Source organism: Arachis stenosperma, chromosome 3, assembly GCF_014773155.1.
Source record: "Arachis stenosperma cultivar V10309 chromosome 3, arast.V10309.gnm1.PFL2, whole genome shotgun sequence".
NCBI lineage: Eukaryota > Viridiplantae > Streptophyta > Magnoliopsida > Fabales > Fabaceae > Arachis > Arachis stenosperma.
The window spans coordinates 116465356-116488933 of NC_080379.1; positions in this window are offsets into that span (position 1 = coordinate 116465356).

Sequence of the window (23578 nt, forward strand, 5' to 3'; positions counted from 1 at the left end):
AATTTCTAATCCAACAATAACATTGTATACAAAACTATTTGTTCATCAATTTTACAACTTATTTTCAATAAAAGGTCCAAATCAAATAATTAGAAATAATATAATTAAATCCTTTATTTTCTCAAAACAGGAGTATCAATATTCTAAAATATTAATTATTTAGTCCAAAATCATATAAAAATCCTTATTATTTCACAACTACCAACTTTATGATTTAAATATAAAAAATAATCTAATAATTATAAAATTGGATAATAACTATAACTTATTTCAAATTCAATAAATCAAAACTTTCTTTAATTTTCTTTAATAAAGAAATTTCTGAATTTGAAGCTATAGAAACACTAAATTTGAAATTAGCTAATGATAGCCCTTTTTCAAAGGTTGTGTCTTACACTGAGGAGAGTGGGGGAGGGTTAGGGTTTAGGTAAAATTAGGTTTAGGGATAGTTTTGTAATTTCAAATAAAAGTAGGGATAATATAGTAACAAGAAATAAATTTTAGTCTAACAATAATAATGTATAAAAATACTATTTATTCATCAATTTCACAAATTATTTCCAATAAAATGTTCAAATCCAAAAATTAGAAATAATATACTTAATTTCTTTATTTTCCAAAACAGTAGTATTAATATTTTAAAATATTAATCAATTAGTCCATATCATATAAAATTCTTATTATTTCATAATTACCAACTTTATAATTTAAATATAGAAAATAATCCAATAATTGTAAAATTGGATAAAAATATTAATTTATTTCAAATTCAATAAATCAAAACTTGCTTTAATTATCTGTAGTAAAAAAATAATTTCTGAAATTAAGACTATGAATAACTATTTGATTTTAGACTTGATCATAATAAGACTTTTCAAATATTCTGGGTCTTACATAAATGATTGAAATTATTAAATGATGAATATTTTGCATCTAACCAATTTATTTTTTTATTAAAATTAAAAAGAAGATGAGTTATTAATCAATTCTATATTTAAATTTAAATTTGAGTAAGAAAATAAAAAAATATTTTAAATTTTATCTCACTAACCAAAATTAATTTTAAGATAAGAAATTACTTTGTACATCATATATATTGTAGTATAGTATAGTCATTTGCCATTTTTTAATGGTAAATATTGTCAAATAAATGGTGTAAAAAATTAGAAGAAAATATATTTACAATTTTAGAAAATGTTAATTTATTTTTCAATAGAATAAATTATGTATTGAATAACAAAAATTGTTATTGGTTTCTCTTCATACTAACTGATACTCAACGATGATGTTTCGATACACCATGTTACAAAAAAATATTAATCGAGCTAATAACTTTTAATGATATAAGTTTATGAATTTAAAAATTTTAAAATCATTTCATAAAATGTGAAGTTTTAACAAGTAACAATATTGATAATATTGTTTTGACTTCAAGAATGAATACGATACCAACAAATAAAATTGTCCCAAGTAAATTTTAACAAAGACAAAAATCCATAAGTATTGCTATTAATGAAAAATTAATCTATTTTAAAGACAAATACAATTTTTTTTCTACGTATTTCCTAAATTGGCAAGTCGAGGACTAATCCACCACATATTAATGCTCTATTTATTAAGGGTATGTCGCTAACTAATGGATTGTTATACGTACAATGCGAGATTCAAACTCTAAATACTTGCTTAAACGGACAAATGAGATGACCATTCAACCAATTCAAATTGATTAAAATAAATATTAATTATTTTTAATATTTGTAAGTTGTAAAATATTTACAATAATAATTAGTATATATATTTTTATTTAAATAATAATAAAAAATTTTTATATAATTTTATATAGTATCCCATGCAGGACACGGGAACATACATTAATTAATATATAATAAGAGAGTAGTAGTAGGTTTGTTACTTGACAAATATATAGTCTATTTAGTTGATAAGTGTCCAACCTATTTATATGACAGTGGAACAAAAAATTAGGCAAAATAAGACTAACAAGAGAAAAGGTTTTGAGCATGTTCTTTCTCAAAAAAGATCAGAATTTGATAAAAAAAGAATCAGAGTATTTGAAATCAAACAAATTTTGAATTCTCTGTGTCTCTCTCTTTCTCTTATTTCTTTCTCACGCTCTCTCTCACACCAGCAAGATAGAAGGAGCTCGCGATGACAAACAGAGTAGCTGGAAGAGAAGATAGAGAATGGCGGTGGTCGAAAAAAGACTTTCTTCGGCGACATTGCAGGGACAAGAGGGTTAAAGGTGAGAGAAAGACAAAACAAAGCAGAAGAAAAAAATACGATAGAAGAAGGTGAAAAAGGTGGCGACAAACCGTTGTCCACTGTAGAATCGCGTCCACCGCAGAACGGTGTCGCAACCGGCGGTAGGTGCTGTGAATGTGATGAACCAGTTCATTAGGTTGTTGTACGTCGGGGATTTAGGCCCTGAGGTCGACCTACGAGAGGCACTTCTACGATTTGTTCATCCTGGTCCGGCAAGTGGTTTCGGTTCAACCAGGAATGAGGTGCTTAAAATCCTTTATGTTTCCTTACTATTCTTTCGTTCTTATGCCGACAAAAATAGGCGACTCCCCATTTTGTTCCATTTATTTGGTTTCCTGTCATTTTTGTTTGTTTCCATGATGACATTATTAATAATTTATTTTGATTGGTGATGATATTATTAATAATTACTATATATTTTGGTTCTGTTGTGTATACATATATTCCATGTATAAAGCCTAAAAGAAAATTTCATTGACAATTCTCTAATGGATAATCGTCTGGTGTTGCTATCGTCAGTAAAGAAGGAGTAGTTGGAAACAAGTTGACGCACTGGTGAAGAGAAGGAAGAGCTCTGATATTCTGTAGTTGTTAGTGTTGCAGAGGTAATTTATTTTTTAGAAATTATAATATTTGCACAAATCATTGTGTTTGTGTAAAATCAATGAAACTGAAAGTATTTTTCACCATTAAACTTCACTAAAGAGTTGTGTTTTCATAGATAATTGAATGATTCTCGATATGTTGCTTTGATGTATGTAAATATAAATGTTCAAAGCTTATTAATGCCCTTGGTTAGAAAATATTCAGTTTCAGAGCCTAAATGATTCTCGATCTGTGGCTTTAATTTATGCTAATAATCTGAAGTTGCACAAGGGTTTACTGTTTGGTTTATGCTAATGATCTGAAGCTGTATAGGGTTTACTGTTTCTTTTGTGAATATTCAAAAGCAAAAACATTTTCATATTTATGGAGAGCAATCTTTTTCATGGCTCCCATATCCAAATGTAGTTATTATTCTTTATTCTATGATCATTTAATATATTTTGATAATTATATATGTATGTAGGCTGATTTTGGCACCATTAACAAGAACAAGGTTATACAACTTCGTGGATCAGTCGCACCTACTCTTTTATTATCTCTTCAATAAATTTGTTGAGTTTTGTTATTATGCTGCTATTTGTGTTGCTCTATATTTTTTGTTTATATATTTTTCTTGATATAGAACAATCGCTCTATTTTTTGTATAAAATCTAAATTTTCTAAAGCCATGGCTAATTGGGTATACAGGAAAAAAGGCCTTTTGTGATTTTTTATTAATTTGATTATTACTATTTTGAAATTTTGGTAAAAATATTTGGATAATTGCGATCAAGTGGTACTTTTGTGATGAATTAATTTCTATTATGTTTAGTATACATTAGTTTGTTTTGATTAATTTGTCTGCATAAAGTAAATTCTAGCTTTTATTGTTTTATTCGGTTGCATCTTTGCCGGCACTCATTTTTGTTCCTTTTTTCATCATATTATACAATTGTAGATTCTTTCAATAATTAAGCTACTATACTGCCAAAGCTGCTAGGGGAAGGCGTAAATTTTGAGCCTGATAACAGCTCTAAATTCCTTCCAAATGTTACAATTGAGCTTTGTACCAATTGGCTATAGCATATGCTTAATTAATTTTATATAGCATATACAAATTTCGTCATTCAAACAACTTAGGTTGCAAGTTTAATATATCATATGGTTCATCCATCAAATATTTTTATTGTGTACAACTTTTTAACATGAAAGCAATTAGGGAAAACTATATCTACAACCTATGCCTCACTCATCCATATGAATTCTATTAGATTTTCAAAGGCATTGACCCAAGTAAATGGGATTCTGTGTTTGAAAGCTTTGAGCAAACTGATCTATCAACTACTCAACTGTAAGTATTTAAATGTTCAAGAAATTTAAGATAAAATCTTTAATAAGTTACTACTTATCTAACAAATAATCATGGATCATGATATTATCCTATGAGATTGTTATGAAACTAAAAAGTTAATGTAAAATGTAAAACCCGGTTAATTAACGGCTAATTAACCCATAAATGAGAATTTATTCTAGAAAGCCTAAAATGTGATTTTTATGGTTAAATGTGATAGAGGAAACTGAGACGAGAATTTCGGTACCAATTTTATAGAATTCGGACCAAGATTGGACCGAACGGGCCAAACCGGGCCAACCGGACCCAAAGTGGGCCCTTGGCCCAACATAACTTAACCAAAACCCTAGCTTTCAGCACTCTCTCTCCTCACAACACACTCAAACACGCTGAAATGGTGGAGAGGAAGGGAAGAACACTCTCTCAACTTCTTTCTCTCACTTGATTTTCAAACCACCATAACTTTTGATCTAGAGCTCCGATTGCCGCTCCGTTTGCGGCCACGCGTTCACTGCGGAGAGCTCTACAAAACCCATACAATTAATTTTGAGGTAAGCCACAAATTTCTGTTCGAAATTCCAGCCCTTATTTTTGAGTTTCATGGGTGAAATGTTGAGATTTTTGATTCTTTATTGTTATAGGACCCAACTCTCTTGAAGGAGAAGGTTAATCTTGTCTCCTTGGACCTTGGGTGTGGTAAGATTCTCAACCCTAGTGCAATTTTGTTGTTCTATGATGTTTGGGTTTTGAGATGTTGTGTATGGGTATGATGGTTGTGGCTTAGGTTGTGTATGTGTGGATATTGGAGCTTGATTGGTGATTTTGAAAAGCTTGAAAAAGGGTTTGGTGGTGAAAAATCTGTTCTTGGAGGTTTTGAGGCCTTGAGAGCTTGTGGATAAGTGGTTTGGAAGTGCTCCGATGGAGGTTGGGAAAGTCGGCTAAGGTATGGTTTCGGTTTCCCGTATCTAATATGTAATGTGGTAGGAAATACTTAGGCTAGAGGCCCTAAGATAGGCATTGAATGGTTGATGTTGTTAATTGATTGAGATATATGATGTGGTCATATATGTGATGATGATTATTGATGCCTTGGTGGTATGATGTATGGGAAATATGCATGTTGTGATATATGCTTGATGATTGGTTATGGTTGAATTGTGGGTTGAACCATGTTGATGGTGAGTATGATGTTGATTGTGTACAATAATGATTTATTGGAATTGGTGTTGTTGAGAATTGGCATGAGGAATAGTATATGATATGTCAATATGTTTGAGTTTGAGCCACTTGGGTGAAGTGGGCTAAAATGATGAGATAGTGATTTTGTATATTGTGGTAATGTGTCAATGTGTGAGTTGAGGAGGCTTGATGTTGAATTTGATACATTTTGATTGATTTCAAAGAAAAGGGATGAAATTGGCATGTTTTGATTGACTTTGAAAGGAGTTGAAAATGGTTTGTTTTGAAAATGGCATATTGTGGTTTTGTATGAAAATATGGTTTTTGGGCATACTTTGACGGGACATAACTTGGACTACGGATCTCCGTTTTGTACCAAATCTGTTTAAAAATGAAATGGGATCCGGGATGTCCATGCCGTTCGAAGAACGGGTGAAAAACGACTTAAAATGAGGAAGTTATGTCCGTTGGAAGATTGGGGTTTAAATCTGCGAATTATGCAGCTTTTAACTTAGAAAATTTTTAGCAGAATGACCCCTTGCGCGTGGGCGCACCTGGCGTGTACGCGCCGATCTTCCAGAAAGCACCATCCACGCGTGCGCGTGATGTGCGCGGGCGCGCCGATTGTGCTGCACCCAATGCCCAGCCATTTTCCAGAGAGTTATGCCAGAACTGTGCCAGTGTTGTGCCTGGGGCACGAGAACACCCGCGCGTACGCGTGGTTGACGCGTGCGCGTCGATTGGCAAGTTTGTAATCCACGCGTTAGTGTGCATGACGCTTGCACGTCGATTGGCAAATTTTTAATCCATGCGTTAGCATGCATGACGCTTGCGCGTCGATGAGTTTTTGAGGCCACCCACGCGTGCGCGTGGAGTGCACGTACGCGTGGCCCTGTTTTCATCCCAAAGTTGATTTTTGAGTTTTAAAAGCCAAATCTCATACTTCTAAGCCTCCGATCTCACCATTTATGTCTTAAATCATTATGACATGCCTAGCTATTAAAAAGGGGCTAGTGAATGAGGTAACTTGCGAGTGAAGCAAGGGAAAAATGAATGATCAATGAGGATCAAGATGATTATGTGAGATGCGGAGGATGGTGGTGGAAGTGCTTGTTATGCCATGGGCCGAAAGGCTGTAATTGTTAATGAAATGGCTGGTTATGGATTTAACCGTGAGCCGGAATAGCTGTGTATGCTATGAATATTGGCTGGTTATGGATTTAACCGTGAGCCGAAATAGCTGTGTATGCTATGAATATTGGCTGGTTCTGGACTGAACCGTGAGCCGGATGGCTGATATGGATGTTGATCCATGGATGAGAATTCATGCATGTTGATGCTGAATTATTGATAATTGTGAATTGCACTTCCACTATCAGAGATACGAGTTTCCCTGGGTAGTAGCAGTGGCTAGCCACCACGTGCTCCAGGTGGAGGCTCGAGACTCTGTTGACCCTATGTCGTAAGTGTGGCCGGGCACTGTGAAAGACCCGGATGAGCTCGCCCCCGAAATATTCACCAGTGAGGGTGATGGATATGGATCATGTTTATGATCAAGTTTATAACGAGTATAACTCGAGTTGGGGATGCGCGACAGAGGGACAGTCCAATGGTTAGCGACCAGGACTTGTCGGGTTGGCTCTATAACCGACAAGATGATATCATCAGCCACTAGGGGCAGGCATTCATCATATGCATACTATGTGAATTGTTTGAGATTTGCCTATTTGACTGCATATTACTTGCTAATTGTCTAAATGTCTTAACTGCTCCTATTTGTATATTCTTTGTCTGATATAACTGTGTTTGTTACATTATACTCCTCCTGGTGGTTGGGAGGTGAGAAGGAATTGGAAAGGGAAGTATTAGTTAGACTGAAGAATCTTTAGTCAGATGCCCTTATATGGTTTAGCTTGTTTATAAGCTTTGATATTATCTGGAGGAAGTACTAGGATTGCCTTCGGCTTTCCTCTATTATTATGTATTATATATGTGGAAGCTGTTACCATGCTGGGGACCTCTGGTTCTCACCCATGCGGATTTTGTGGTTTTCAGATGCAGGACGTGAGGTTTCCCGCTGAGGCATGCTGGAGACTTCTAGATTTGCGAAGATCCTTTGTTCTCGGGACTCTGTTTAGTTTATATGTTTTGCTTAGATACTTTTATCTCCATTAAATAATACAAACTGTGATGACTCCTCTTATGGGAGATTTTGGAGAATAGGTTTTATGTATTTATGTCCCTTTAGGTTTCCTTTGGGGATTTCCTTATTTTATCATATGTATATACTGCTATGCTCAGACCGGTTATCTTCGCAGCCGGATCTCGAGCCTTGATATTCCTGTTTTTGACACTCCCTTGTATATATATAATCTCGCGTTGGTTTATCCTTGTTCGTTACGTTATCGATCGGAGTGATGCGCTTCTGAGTTGCGGTTTTTGTTTACCCCTTTTTCTACAAAGGCTCCTAGTTATAATCAATCATTCATTCTACTATACGTACTAAATTTTTATTTTAGAGGTCGTAATACCTTGCCATCTCTGAATTATGACTTAAGCATAAGGCTCTGTATGGTAGGGTGTTACATTATGGTATCAGAGCAGTTCGTTCCTGTAGAGCCTGAGGGATGGACTGATTATGCTTCTGTGCATTCTCTGTGTGTGTGTTATGTGCTATTAGTATATCTGCTCGATATAATTGGCATAAACGTTCATGAGCATGCATTTGGGACTTTGAAGCACTAGACTTCCGATATTGAGACTGATCAACTTAATATCGATTGTTGGGTGTGTATAGGAACCAGATGGCGCCTCGTGGACGCGGTAGAGGTAGTGCGAGAGGTCGTACGAATGCTCGTGCACCGGAGAATAACCCTAATGACCCGGTGAACTTTATGACTGCGTTGGAGAACATGGCTGCTGTTATGCAAGCCACTGCTGAGGCTCTTGGTCAACAGATGAACAACCATGGTAATGATGGAGGTGGAGTTCAAGGCCCGATGACACTGGCAAACTTTTTGAAGGTTAATCCGCCTAAGTTCAAGGGAACTACTAGCCCGACTGAGGCTGATACATGGTTTCAAGCTATAGAGCGAGCACTGCAAGCACAAGTAGTACTTGAAGGACAGTGTGTCGAGTTTGCTACCTATATGCTCACCGGTGAAGCGTCGCATTGGTGGCAAGGCATCCGACGTCTTCTGCAGCAGGGTGATGACTATATCACCTGGAATGTCTTTCAAGAAGAGTTCTATAAGAAGTACTTTCCGACTTCTGCTAGGACGGCTAAAGAACTTGAATTGTTACAGCTGAAGCAGGGTACTATGTCCATATCAGAGTATACTGACAAGTTTGAGGAGCTGTTCAGGTTCTCTCGTATGTGCCAAGGGACTCCGGTGGAATATGAGGAATGGAAGTGTGTTAAGTATGAAGGAGGACTCCGGAGTGATGTCTTTAGTTCAGTGGGACCAATGGAGATTAGGACTTTCTCCGAATTGGTGAACAAGTGTAGGGTTGCTGAAGAGTGTGTGAGAAGGGCAACCGCTGAGAAAGGGAGTCACAAAGGATCATTCCCACAGAACCGAGGGAAGAGCTTTGCACCTAGAGGTCCGTCTTTCAAGAGGGGAAGCTCTTTCAGGAGGCCCAACAACAACAACTCCCAAGGGAAGAAGTTTGAGAAGCAACCTCAGAATAAACAAGCTTGTGCTAAGTGTGGAAGTCACCATCCGGGAGCACCATGCAAGGCCGGATGGGGTTTGTGCTACAATTGTGGAAAGGCGGGGCATAAAGCCGCAAGTTGTCCGGAGAGGCAAAAACAAGGTGCTGGGAAGGCACAACAGACTGGTCGGGTGTTCACCACTTCAGCTATAGGAGCTGAGGGATCCGAGACACTTATTCGAGGTAACTGTGAAATAGCTGGTCAAACTTTAAATGCTTTATTTGATTCGGGAGCATCACATTCATTCATTGCATTTGAGAAAGCCCATGAGTTAGGGTTGAAGATTGTAACTTTAGGTTATGATCTAAGAGTGTACAATGCTACCCATGAAGCCACGGTAACTAGGCTAGGATGCCCGGAAGTGTCTTTTAGGTTCAAGCAGCGTGATTTTGTCCATAATTTAGTCTGCTTACCGATGATCGGTCTTGATCTTATCTTGGGATTGGATTGGTTATCTAAGAACCATGTCCTGCTTGATTGTTCTACAAAGTCGGTGTACTTTATGCCGGAAGATACAGAAGGGCCGGTCGTGGTGAATAATTATTACTTGAACTCGATGATGGTGAACTGTTCTGGAATCGAATGTCAGGGTATCATGTTGTTAACCGCGGGTGTTTCAGGTGATGATCAAAGGTTGGAGCAAATTCCGGTTGTGTGTGAGTTTCCGGAAGTGTTTCCCGATGATATTGATGAGTTTCCACCTAACCAAGAGGTTGAGTTTGCTATTGAGTTGGTGCCCGGGGCGGGGCCAATCTCAAGTGCTCCTTATAGGATGTCACCGTTAGAGATGAACGAGCTAAAGTCTCAGTTAGAGGATTTGTTGGGAAAGAATTTTATACGGCCAAGTGTCTCTCCGTGGGGTGCTCCAGTGTTACTGGTGAAGAAGAAGGATGGGAGTATGCGGCTCTGTGTGGATTACAGGCAGTTGAACAAGGTTACAATAAAGAATAAGTACCCATTGCCGAGAATTGATGATCTCATGGATCAGTTACAAGGAGCTGGAGTTTTCTCCAAGATTGATTTGCGATCCGGTTATCACCAGATAAGGGTGAGAGGTGAGGATATCCCTAAGACCGCTTTCAGGACTCGTTATGGTCATTACGAGTACACTGTGATGTCTTTTGGGTTGACAAACGCTCCAGCAGTATTCATGGATTACATGAATAGAGTTTTCCGTCCGTTTCTGGATAAATTCGTTGTTGTCTTCATTGATGACATACTAATTTATTCCAAGACTGAAGAAGAGCATGCGGAACACTTGAGGACCGTGTTGCAGATTCTAAAGGAGAAGAAACTCTATGCAAAACTGTCTAAGTGTGAGTTTTGGAAGAGTGAGGTGAAGTTTTTGGGCCATGTGGTGAGTAAGAAGGGAATAGCAGTAGATCCAACTAAGGTGGAGGCGGTGATGGATTGGAAACAACCAACCACCATAACAGAGATAAGGAGTTTTCTGGGTTTAGCTGGCTATTACAGAAGGTTTATCAAGGGCTTTTCACAGATAGCGTTACCAATGACAAAGTTAACCCGCAAAGACACTCCGTTTGTTTGGACTCCTGAGTGCGAGGAGAGCTTTCAGACATTGAAGAAAAAGTTGACTACTGCACCTGTGTTAGTGTTACCCGAGCCGAATAAGCCATTTGAGGTGTATTGTGATGCCTCATTAAAGGGTTTAGGGTGCGTGCTGATGCAGCATCGTAATGTGGTGGCGTATGCCTCACGACAGTTGAGACCTCATGAAGTTAATTACCCTACGCACGATTTGGAACTCGCTGCGGTTGTGTTTGCCTTGAAGGTGTGGAGGCATTATCTCTATGGGATTAAGTTCCAAGTTTTCTCTGATCATAAGAGCTTGAAGTACCTCTTTGATCAGAAGGAGCTTAATATGAGACAGAGGAGGTGGATGGAATTGTTGAAGGACTACGACTTTGAGTTGCATTACCATCCGGGAAAGGCAAACGTAGTGGCGGATGCATTAAGTCGGAAGTCGTTATGTGCAGCTTGGATGATGCTCCAAGAGGAGAAGTTGCTCAAGGGATTCGAGAGTCTGAAAATTGGTACTCAAGAAGTATCCGGAACCTTGTGTTTGAGCCGATTAGAAATCTCAAGTGACTTTAAGTCCGAACTCCTAAAGGCTCATCAAAATGATGAAGCGTTATGGAAAGTGTTACCGGCCATTGAGCAAGGAAAATAGTGGAGAGTGTCGGAAGAAAAAGATGGGTTATGGAGATTCAAGGGTAGGATCATTGTGCCGGATGTTAGCACTTTGAGGCAAGATATTTTAAAGGAGGCACACAAAAGCGGATTCTCCATTCACCCGGGAAGTACTAAGATGTACCATGATTTAAAGGCGATGTTTTGGTGGCCGGGTATGAAGAATGATGTGGCGGAATATGTTTCAAAGTGCTTAACTTGTCAAAAGGTAAAGATTGAACATCAAAAGCCCGCCGGTATGTTGCAACCTTTAGAGATTCCACAATGGAAGTGGGAAAGTGTTGCAATGGACTTTGTGTCAGGATTGCCAAGGACTAGGGCTGGTTTTGATGCTATCTGGGTGATTGTGGACCGACTGACGAAGTCAGCTCACTTTTTACCCATTCGTATGACTTACACCCTTGAGGAGCTAGCACGGTTATACATAAAGGAGATTGTGAGACTTCATGGTGTACCTGCTACTATAATCTCTGATAGAGATCCTCGTTTCACTTCAAGGTTTTGGGGTGCATTTCAGAAGGCTTTTGGGACCCGATTAAGCTTGAGCACGGCTTACCATCCTCAAACAGATGGTCAATCTGAGAGGACGATCCAAACACTAGAGGATATGTTGAGAGCTTGTGTTTTGGACCAACCGGCGAGTTGGGATCGGTATATGCCATTAGTGGAGTTTGCTGATGAGCGGATAATTTATACGCTTTTTGGCATTGTTTTTAGGTAGTTTTTAGTAAGTTCAAGCTACTTTTAGGGATGTTTTCATTAGTTTTTATTCTAAATTCACATTTCTGGACTTTACTATGAGTTTGTGTGTTTTTCTGTGATTTCAGGTAAATTCTGACTGAAATTGAGGGATTTGAGCAAAACTCTGAAAAAGGCTGACAAAAGGACTGCTGATGCTGTTGGAATCTGACCTCCCTGCACTCGAAATGGATTTTCTGGAGCTACAAAACTCCAATTGGCGCGCTCTCAACGGCTTTGGAAAGTAGACATCCAGGGCTTTCCAGCAATAAATAATAGTCCATACTTCATTCGGAAATTGATGACGTAACTTGGCGTTGAACGCCAAGTACATGCTGCTGTCTGGAGTTAAACGCCAGAAAAACGTCATGATCCGGAGTTGAACGCCCAAAACATGTCATAACTCGGAGTTCAACTCCAAGAGAAGCCTCAGCTCGTGGATTGATCAAGCTCAGCCCAAACATACACCAAGTGGGCCCCGGAAGTGGATTTATGCATCAATTACTTACTCATGTAAACCCTAGGAGCTAGTTTATTATAAATAGAACATTTAACTATTGTATTAGAAGTCTTTGGATCATTCGGTCTTGTGACCACATGGGGGCTGGCCATTCGGCCATGCCTGAACCTTTTACTTATGTAATTTCAACGGTGGAGTTTCTGCACACCATAGATTAAGGGTGTGGAGCTCTGCTGTACCTCAAGTATTAATGCAGTTCTATTTTCTTTTATTCAATTCTCTCTTATTCTTATTCCAAGATATTCATTCGCACCCAAGAACATGATGAATGTGATGATTAGATAACCCTCATTATCATTCTCACTTATGAACGCACGTGATTGACAACCACTTCCGTTCTACATGCAACAGAGCTTGAATGTGTATCTCTTAGATTCCCCAACAGAATCTTCGTGGTATAAGTTAGATAGATGACGGCATTCATGAGAATCCGGAAAGTCTAAACCTTGTCTATGGTATTCCGAGTAGGATTCTAGGATTGAATGACTGTGACGAGCTTCAAACTCCTGAAGGCTGGGCGTGATGACAAGCGCAAAAGAATCAAGGGATTCTATTCCAACCTGATTGAGAACCGACAGATGATTAGCCATGCGAGTGACAGCCGCAGAGGACCATTTTCACTGAGAGGATGGGATGTAGCCACTGACAACGGTGATGCCCTACATACAGCTTGCCATGGAAAGGAGTAAGAAGGATTGAGTTGAAGTAGTAGGAGAGCAGGCGTCCTTGAGCCTTACAGTATCTCCATATGCTTATCTGAAATTCCTACCAATGAATCTGCATAAGTGTTCTATCCCTTTTATTATTTCATCTATTTTCTTATTGTTAATTTCCGAAACCATAAACAATTTTAATCTGCCTAACTGAGATTTACAAGGTAACCAAAGCTTGCTTCATACCAACAATCTCTGTGGGATCGACCCTTACTCACGTAAGGTTTATTACTTGGACGACCCAGTACACTTGCTGGTTAGTTGAACGGAGTTGTGAATTCAACCAGTGCCATAATAATGATTTCATACAAAATAGTTAGAACATTGATCACAATTTCGTCCACCAAGTTTTTGGCGCCGTTGCCGGGGATTGTTCGAGTATGGACAACTGACGGTTCATCTTGTTGCTCAGATTAGGTAATTTTCTTTTCAAAAATCTTTTTCAAAATTTTTCTTTTATTTTTCGTTTTCCAAACTTTATTTTCGAAAAAATTTAATAAAAATCCAAAAAAAATAGAAAATCATAAAAATCAAAAAATATTTTGTGTTCTTGTTTGAGTCTTGAGTCAATTTTTAAGTTTGGTGTCAATTGCATGCTTTTAAAATTTTTCTTGCATTTTTTTCGAAAATTCCATGCATTCATAGTGTTCTTCATGATCTTCAAGTTGTTCTTGGTAAGTCTTCTTGTTTGATCTTGATGTTTTCTTGTTTTGTGTTGTTTGTTGTTTTTCATGTGCATCTTTGCATTCATATTTTCCATGCATTAAAGATTTCTAAGTTTGGTGTCTTGCATGTTTTCTTTGCATCAAAAATTTTTCAAAATTATGTTCTTGATGTTCATCATGATCTTCAAAGTGTTCTTGGTGTTCATCTTGACATTCATAGCATTCTTGCATGCACCTTGTGTCTTGATCCAAAATTTTCATGTTTTCGGTCATTTTTGTGTTTTTCTTTAAAAATTCAAAAATAAAAAAAAAATATCTTTTCCTTATTTCCCTCCAAAATTTCGAAATTTTTGGTTGACTTGGTCAAAAATTTTTAAAATTAGTTGTTTCTTACAAGTCAAGTCAAAATTTCAATTTTAAAAATCTTATCTTTTTAAAATCTTTTTCAAAAATCATATCTTTTTCATTTTTTTTATCATTTTCGAAAATTTCGAAATTATTTTTCAAATTATTTTCAAAATCTTTTTCTTATCTTTACATCTAATTTTCGAAAAATTCACTAATAATTAATGTGATTGGTTCAAAAATTTGAAGTTTGTTACTTTCTTGTTAAGAAAGGTTCAATCTTTAAGTTCTAGAATCTTATCTTGTAGTTTCTTGTTAGTGAAGTAAATAATTTTAAAATTTTTGAATTAAATCTTTTTATCTTTTATTCTATCTTTTTCAAAAATTTTATCTTTTTCAAAATTTGATTTCAAAATATCTTATCTAACTTAATATCTTCTTATCTTTTTCAATTTTGATTTCAAATCTTTTTCAATCAACTAACTAACTCTTTTTGTTTGTTCCTTATCTTTTCAAAACCACCTAACTACTTCTCCCTCTTCTATTTTCGAAAATATCTCTCTTTTTCAAAAATTCTTTTTAATTAACTAATTGTTTCATGTTTTAATTTTAATTACATTTTATCTCTAATTTTCGAAAATTACTAACCCCTTTTTCAAAATTATTTTCGAAAATTCTCCCTCTCTTTTCTTATTCTATTTAATTATTTTAATTACTAACACTTCTCTTCACCTCCCTTCATCCAAAAATCCGAATCCAGCCTTCTTCATTCTTCTACCCCCTTCTTCTTCTACTAACATAAAGGAATCTCTATACTGTGACATAGAGGATTCCTCTTTCTTTTCTTGTTGTCTCCTCTTTCATATGAGCAGGAACAAGGATAAAGGCACTCTTGTTGAAATTGATCCAGAACCTGAAAGGACTCTTAAGAGAAAATTAAGAGAAGCTAAATTAAATTATTCTAAAGGTAACCTTTCAGAAACATTAGAACAAGAGAAGGAGATGGCAGCCAAAAATAATAATAATGCAAGGAGAATGCTTGGTGACTTCACAAAGCCAACGTCCAAATTTGATGGAAGAAGCATCTCCATTCCTGCCATTGGAGCCAATAACTTTGAGCTTAAGCCTCAACTAGTTGCCTTAATGCAACAAAACTGCAAGTTTTATGGACTTCCATCTGAAGATCCTTATCAGTTTTTAACTGAGTTCGTGCAGATCTGTGAGACTGTAAAGACAAATGGAATTGATCCTGAAGTCTATAGACTCATGCTTTTCCCTTTTGCTGTAAGAGACAGAGCTAGAATATGGTTGGATTCACAACCTAAGGATAGCCTGGACTCCTGGGATAAGCTGGTCACTGCCTTCTTGGAAAAATTCTTTCCTCCTCAAAAGCTGAGCAAGCTGAGAGTGGATGTTCAAACCTTCAAACAAAAAGATGGTGAATCCCTCTATGAAGCTTGGGAAAGATACAAGCAGCTGACCAAAAGATGTCCATCTGACATGTTTTCAGAATGGACCCTATTAGATATATTCTATTATGGTCTCTCTGAATTTTCGAAAATGTCATTGGACCATTCTGCGGGTGGATCTATTCACCTAAAGAAAACGCCTGAAGAGGCTCAAGAACTCATTGACATGGTTGCAAACAACCAGTTCATGTATACCTCTGAGAGGAATTCCGTGAATAATGGGATACCTCAGAAGAAAGGAGTTCTTGAAATTGATGCTCTGAATGCCATATTGGCTCAGAACAAAGTGTTGACTCAACAGGTCAACATGATCTCTCAAAGTCTGAATGGATTGCAACATGCATCCAACAGTACTAGAGAGGCAGCTTCTGAAAAAGCTTATGATCCTGAGAACCCTGCCATGGCAGAGGTTAATTACATGGGTGAACCATATGGAAACACCTATAACCCATCATGGAGAAATCATCCAAATTTCTCCTGGAAGGATCAACAAAAGCCTCAACAAGGCTTTAACAATGGTGGACGTAATAGGCTGAGCAATGGCAAGCCATATCCATCATCTTCTCAGCAACAGACAGAGAATTCTGAACAAAACACCTCTAATTTAGCCAATATAGTCTCTGATCTGTCAAAGGCCACTTTCAGTTTCATGAATGAAACCAGATCTTCCATCAGAAATCTGGAGGCACAAGTGGGCCAGCTGAGTAAGAAAGTTATTGAAACTCCTCCTAGTATTCTCCCAAGCAATACAGAAGAAAATCCAAAAGGAGAGTGCAAGGCCATTGATGTGATCAATATGGCCGAATGCACAAGGGAGGAGGAGGATGAAAATCCTAGTGAGGAAGACCTCCTGGGACGTCCCTCAAGCAAGAAGGAGTTCCCTATTAAGGATCCAAAGGAATCTGAGGCTCATATAGAGACCATAGAGATTCCATTAAATCTCCTTCTGCCATTCATGAGCTCTGAAGATTATTCATCCTCTGAAGAGGATGAAGATGTGAATGGAGAGCAAATTGCTCAATACTTAGGAGCTATCATGAAGCTGAATACCAAGTTGTTTGGTAATGAGACTTGGGAAAGTGAACCTCCCTTGCTCATTAGTGAACTAGATACTTGGATTCAGAAAACTCTACCTCAAAAGAAATAAGATCCTGGCAAGTTCCTAATACCTTGTACCATAGGCACCATGAGCTTTGAAAAAGCTCTATGTGATCTAGGGTCAGGGATAAATCTTATGCCACTCTCTGTAATGGAGAAGCTAGGGATCATTGAGGTACAACCTGCCTTGTTCTCATTACAATTGGCAGATAAGTCATTGAGACAAGCTTATGGAATAGTAGAGGACGTGTTAGTAAAGGTTGAAGGCCTTTACATCCCTGCTAATTTCATAATCCTAGACACTAGGAAGGAAAAGGATGATTGCATCATCCTTGGAAGACCTTTCCTAGCCACAGCAGAAGCTGTGATAGATGTCAACAGAGGTGAGTTAGTCCTTCAATTGAATGGGGACTACCTTGTGTTTAAGGCACATGACCACCCCTCTGTGACAGAAGAGAGTAAGCATGAAGAGCTTCTCTCAGTTCAGAGTCAAGAATAGCCCACACAGTCAAACTCTAAGTTTGGTGTTGTAAGGCCACAACCAAACTCTAAGTTTGGTGTTAAGACCCCATATCCAAACTCTAAGTTTGGTGTTGGGACTACACTAAAATTGACCTGATCACCTTGTGGCTCCATGAGAGCCACTGTCAAGCTATTGACATTAAAGAAGCGCTTGTTGGGAGGCAACCCAATTTTATTTATCTAATTTTTATTTTATTTTATTTTATTGTTATTTTGTGTTTTATTAGGTACATGATCATGAGGAGTCACGAAAAAATAAAAAAAAAATTAAAAACAGAGTCAAAAACAGAAGAAAAAAATTTTTCACCCTGGAGGACGCACAGGCTGGCGTTCAACGCCAGTAAGATGCATCTGGCCGGCGTTCAACGCCAGAAACAAGCAACATCCTGGCGCTGAACTCCAGGAATGTGCCTAGAGGAGAAAAGCTGGCGCTGAACGCCAGTAACAAGCATGAAACTGGCGTTCAACGCCAGAAACATGCTTTACATGGGCGTTGAACGCCCAGAACATGCACCAATGGGCGTTTAAACGCCAGAATGATGCACGAAGGCATTCTACATGCCTATTTGGTGAAGGAATGGTATTTCTTTACACCTCAGGATCTGTGGACCCCACAGGATCACCTCAGGATCTGTGGACCCCACAGGATCCCCACCTACCATATTCCCACCTTACCTTTTAATCCTAATCACACTCTCCTAATCCTAAATCTCATTTTCCTACTCCCCATGTCACACTTCCCAACACCCATCACCAATCACCTCAATTCCTCTTCCCAATTACCCCATTCACCATTCACATCAACCCACTCTTCCCCATAAACCCCACCTACCTTCATAAAATTCAAATTCAATTTCCCACCCATTCCCACCCAAATTGGCCGAACACCCACCCTCCCCTCTCCCTATAAATACCCTTCCCTTCTACTTCATTTTCACACAACTCAACCCCTTCTTCTCCCACATAGCCGAACCTACCTCTCTCCCTCTCTACCATATTTTCTTCTTCTTCTTCTACTCTTCTTTTCTTTCTTGCTCGAGGACGAGCAAATTTTAAGTTTGGTGTGGTAAAAAAGCATAAGCTTTTTGTTTTTCCATTACCATCAATGGCACCTAAGGCCGGAGTATCCTCTAGAAAAGGGAAATGGAAGACAAAAGCTTCCACCTCCGAGTCATGGGAGATGGAAAGATTCATCTCCAAGAGCCATCAAGACCACTTCTATGATGTTGTAGCAAAGAAGAAGGTGATCCCTGAGGTCCCTTTCAAGCTCAAGAAGAATGAGTATCCGGAGATCCGACATGAAGTTCAAAGAAGAGGTTGGGAAGTTTTAACTAACCCCATGCAACAAGTCGGAATCTTAATGGTTCAAGAGTTCTATGCCAATGCATGGATCACTAGGAACCATGATCAAAGTATGAACCCGAATCCAAAGAACTATCTCACAATGGTTCGGGGGAAATACTTAGATTTTAGTCCGGAAAATGTGAGGTTGGCGTTTCACTTGCCTATGATGCAAGGAGATGAACGCCCCTACACTAGAAGGGTCAACTTTAATCAAAGGTTGGACCAAGTCCTTATGGACATTTGTGTGGAAGGAGCTCAATGGAAAAGAGACTCCAAAGGCAAGCCAGTCCAACTAAGAAGACTGGACCTCAAGCCTATAGCTAGAGGATGGTTGGAGTTCATTCAACGCTCTATTATTCCTACTAGCAACCGATCTGAAGTCACTGTGGATCGGGCCATCATGATTCATGGCATCATGATTGGAGAGGAAGTAGAAGTTCATGAGGTCATCTCCAATGAAATCTACAAAATAGCCGACAAGCCCTCACCAATGGCACGGCTAGCTTTTCCTCACCTTATTTGCCATCTATGTTACTCAGCTGGAGTTATCATAGAAGGAGATGTCTCCATTGAAGAAGACAAGCCCATCACCAAGAAAAGGATGGAGCAAGCAAGAGAAGCTCCTCACGGCCCTTAAGAGGTGCATGAGGAAGCTCATCATCAAGAAATCCCTGAGATGCCTCAAGGGATGCACTTTCCTCCAAACAACTATTGGGAGCAACTCAACACTTCTTTAGAAGGTTTGAGTCACAATGTGGAACAATTAAGGGTGGAACATCATGAGCACTCCATCATTCTCCAAGAAATAAGAGAAGATCAAAGAGCAATGAGGGAGGAGCAGCAAAGGCAAGGAAGGGACATAGAAGAGCTAAAGAACATCATTGGTCCTTCAAGAAGAAGACGCCACTAGAGGTGGATTCATTCCTTGTCCTTTATTTCTTTCTGTTTTCGGTTTTTAGTATTGTGTTTATCTATGTTTTGTGTCTTTATTTCATGATCATTAGTATGTAACCATGCCTTAAAGCTATGAATAAAATCCATTACTCCTTCACCTCTCTTAAATGAAAAATGTTTTAATTCAAAAGAACAAGAAGTACATAAATTTCAAAAATAGCTCTTGAATTTAATTTAATTATATTGATGTGGTGACAATACTTTTTGTTTTCTGAATGAATGCTTGAACAGTGCATATGCCTTTTGATCTTGTTGTTTGTGAATGTTAAAACTGTTGGTTCTTGAAAGAATGATGAACAAGGAGAAATGTTATTGATGATCTGAAAAATCATGAAATTGATTCTTGAAGCAAGAAAAAGCAGTGAATGGCGAAAAAAAAAAAAGAGAAAAGAGTATATAGAAAAAGAAGGAGCAGTAGAAAAAGCCAATAGCCCTTAAAACCAAAAGGCAAGGGTAAAAAGGATCCAAGGCTTTGAGCATCAATGGATAGGAGGGCCCAAGGAAATAAAATCCAGGCCTAAGCGGCTAAATCAAGCTGTCCCTAACCATGTGCTTGTGTCATGAAGGTCCAAGTGAAAAGCTTGAGACTGAGTGGTTAAAGTCGTGATCCAAAGCAAAAGAGTGTGCTTAAGAGCTCTGGACACCACTAACTGGGGACTTTAGCAAAGCTAAGTCACAATCTGAAAAGGTTCACCCAGTTATGTGTCTGTGGCATTTATGTATCCGGTGGTAATACTAGAAAACAAAATGCTTAGGGCCACGGCCAAGACTCATAAGTAGCTGTGTTCAAGAATCAACATGCTTAACTAAGAAAGTCAATAACACTATCCAAAATTCTAAGTTCCTAAAGAAGCCAATCATTCAGAACTTCAAAGGAAAAAGTGAGATGCCAAAACTGTTCAGAAGCAAAAAGCTACAAGTCCCGCTCATCTAATTATAATTAATATTCATTGATATTCTGGAATTTATAGTATATTCTCTTCTTTTTATCCTAATTGATTTTCAGTTGCTTGGGGACAAGCAACAATTTAAGTTTGGTGTTGTGATGAGCGGATAATTTATACGCTTTTTGGCATTGTTTTTAGGTAGTTTTTAGTAAGTTCAAGCTACTTTTAGGGATGTTTTCATTAGTTTTAATGCTAAATTCACATTTCTGCACTTTACTATGAGTTTGTGTGTTTTTCTGTGATTTCAGGTAAATTCTGACTGAAATTGAGGGATTTGAGCAAAACTCTGAAAAAGGCTGACAAAAGGACTGCTGATGCTGTTGAAATCTGACCTTTCTGCACTTGAAATGGATTTTCTGGAGCTACAGAACTCCAATTGGCGCGCTCTCAACGGCGTTGGAAAGTAGACATCCAGGGCTTTCCAGCAATATATAATAGTCCATACTTCATTCGGAAATTGACGACGTAACTTGGCGTTGAACGCCAAGTACATGCTGCTGTCTGGAGTTAAACGCCAGAAAAACGTCATGATCCGGAGTTGAACGCCCAAAACACGTCATAACTCGGAGTTCAACTCCAAGAGAAGCCTCAGCTCGTGGATTGATCAAGCTCAGCCCAAACATACACCAAGTGGGCCCCGGAAGTGGATTTATGCATCAATTACTTACTCATGTAAACCCTAGGAGCTAGTTTATTATAAATAGAACATTTAACTATTGTATTAGAAGTCTTTGGATCATTCGGTCTTGTGACCACATGGGGGCTGGCCATTCGGCCATGCCTGAACCTTTTACTTATGTAATTTCAACGGTGGAGTTTCTGCACACCATAGATTAAGGGTGTGGAGCTCTGCTGTACCTCAAGTATTAATGCAGTTCTATTTTCTTTTATTCAATTCTCTCTTATTCTTATTCCAAGATATTCATTCGCACCCAAGAACATGATGAATGTGATGATTAGATAACCCTCATTATCATTCTCACTTATGAACGCACGTGATTGACAACCACTTCCGTTCTACATGCAACAGAGCTTGAATGTGTATCTCTTAGATTCCCCAACAGAATCTTCGTGGTATAAGTTAGATAGATGACGGCATTCATGAGAATCCGGAAAGTCTAAACCTTGTCTATGGTATTCCGAGTAGGATTCTAGGATTGAATGACTGTGACGAGCTTCAAACTCCTGAAGGCTGGGCGTGATGACAAGCGCAAAAGAATCAAGGGATTCTATTCCAACCTGATTGAGAACCGACAGATGATTAGCCATGCGAGTGACAGCCGCAGAGGACCATTTTCACTGAGAGGATGGGATGTAGCCACTGACAACGGTGATGCCCTACATACAGCTTGCCATGGAAAGGAGTAAGAAGGATTGAGTTGAAGCAGTAGGAGAGCAGGCGTCCTTGAGCCTTACAGTATCTCCATATGCTTATCTGAAATTCCTACCAATGAATCTGCATAAGTGTTCTATCCCTTTTATTATTTCATCTATTTTCTTATTGTTAATTTCCGAAACCATAAACAATTTTAATCTGCCTAACTGAGATTTACAAGGTAACCATAGCTTGCTTCATACCAACAATCTCTGTGGGATCGACCCTTACTCACGTAAGGTTTATTACTTGGACGACCCAGTACACTTGCTGGTTAGTTGAACGGAGTTGTGAATTCAACCAGTGCCATAATAATGATTTCATACAAAATAGTTAGAACATTGATCACAATTTCGTCCACCATTTGCATACAATAATAGTTATCATGCGAGCATCGGAATGGCTCCGTATGAGGCCTTGTATGGAAGGAAATGTCAATCTCCGCTATGTTGGTATGAAGCTGGAGAGAAAAGCTTGTTGGGGCCAGAAATGATAGCTGAGACCACCGAACAAGTCAAGAAAATCCGAGATAGGATGCTTACGGCGCAGAGTCGTCAAAAGAGTTACGCCGATCAGAGGCGAAAGCCCTTAGAATTTGAGGATGGAGACCATGTTTTCCTTAAGGTTACTCCGACCACGGGAGTAGGTAGGGCGATTAAAGCAAAGAAGTTGAATCTTCGATACATTGGTCCATTTCAGATCCTGGAGAGGATTGGACCGGTGGCGTATCGGATGGCTCTACCACCTCATCTTTCGAACCTGCACGACGTGTTTCACGTGTCGCAGCTTCGGAAGTACACTCCTGATGCTAGCCATGTGTTGGAACCCGAATTAGTTCAGTTAAGGGAAGATTTGACGCTTCCAGTGGCTCCAGTCAGAATTGATGATACTAGTATTAAACGGTTGCGTGGAAAAGATGTTTCATTAGTCAAAGTGGCATGGAGTCGAGGCGGTGTTGAGGAACACACTTGGGAACTTGAGTCGGAGATGCGAACGGATTATCCGCATTTATTCTCAGGTAATTGCATTTGAATTTTGTGGGCAAAATTCCCAATTAGGTGGGTAGAATGTAAAACCCGGTTAATTAACAGCTATTTAACCCATAAATGAGAATTTATTCTAGAAAGCCTAAAATGTGATTTTTATGGTTAAATGTGATAGAGGAGACTGAGACGAGAATTTCGGTATGAATTTTATAGAATTCGGACCAAGATTGGACCGAACGGGCCAAACCGGGCCAACCGGACCCAAAGTGGGCCCTTGGCCCAACATAACTTAACCAAAACCCTAGTTTTCAGCACTCTCTCTCCTCACAACACACTCAAACACGCTGAAATGGTGGAGAGGAAGGGAAGAACACTCTCTCAACTTCTTTCTCTCACTTGATCTTCAAACCACCATAACTTTTGATCTAGAGCTCCGATTGCCGCTCCGTTTACGGCCACGCGTTCACCGCGGAGAGCTCTACAAAACCTATACAATTAATCTTGAGGTAAGCCACAAGTTTCTGTTCGAAATTCCAGCCCTTATTTTTGAGTTTCATGGGTGAAATGTTGAGATTTTGGGT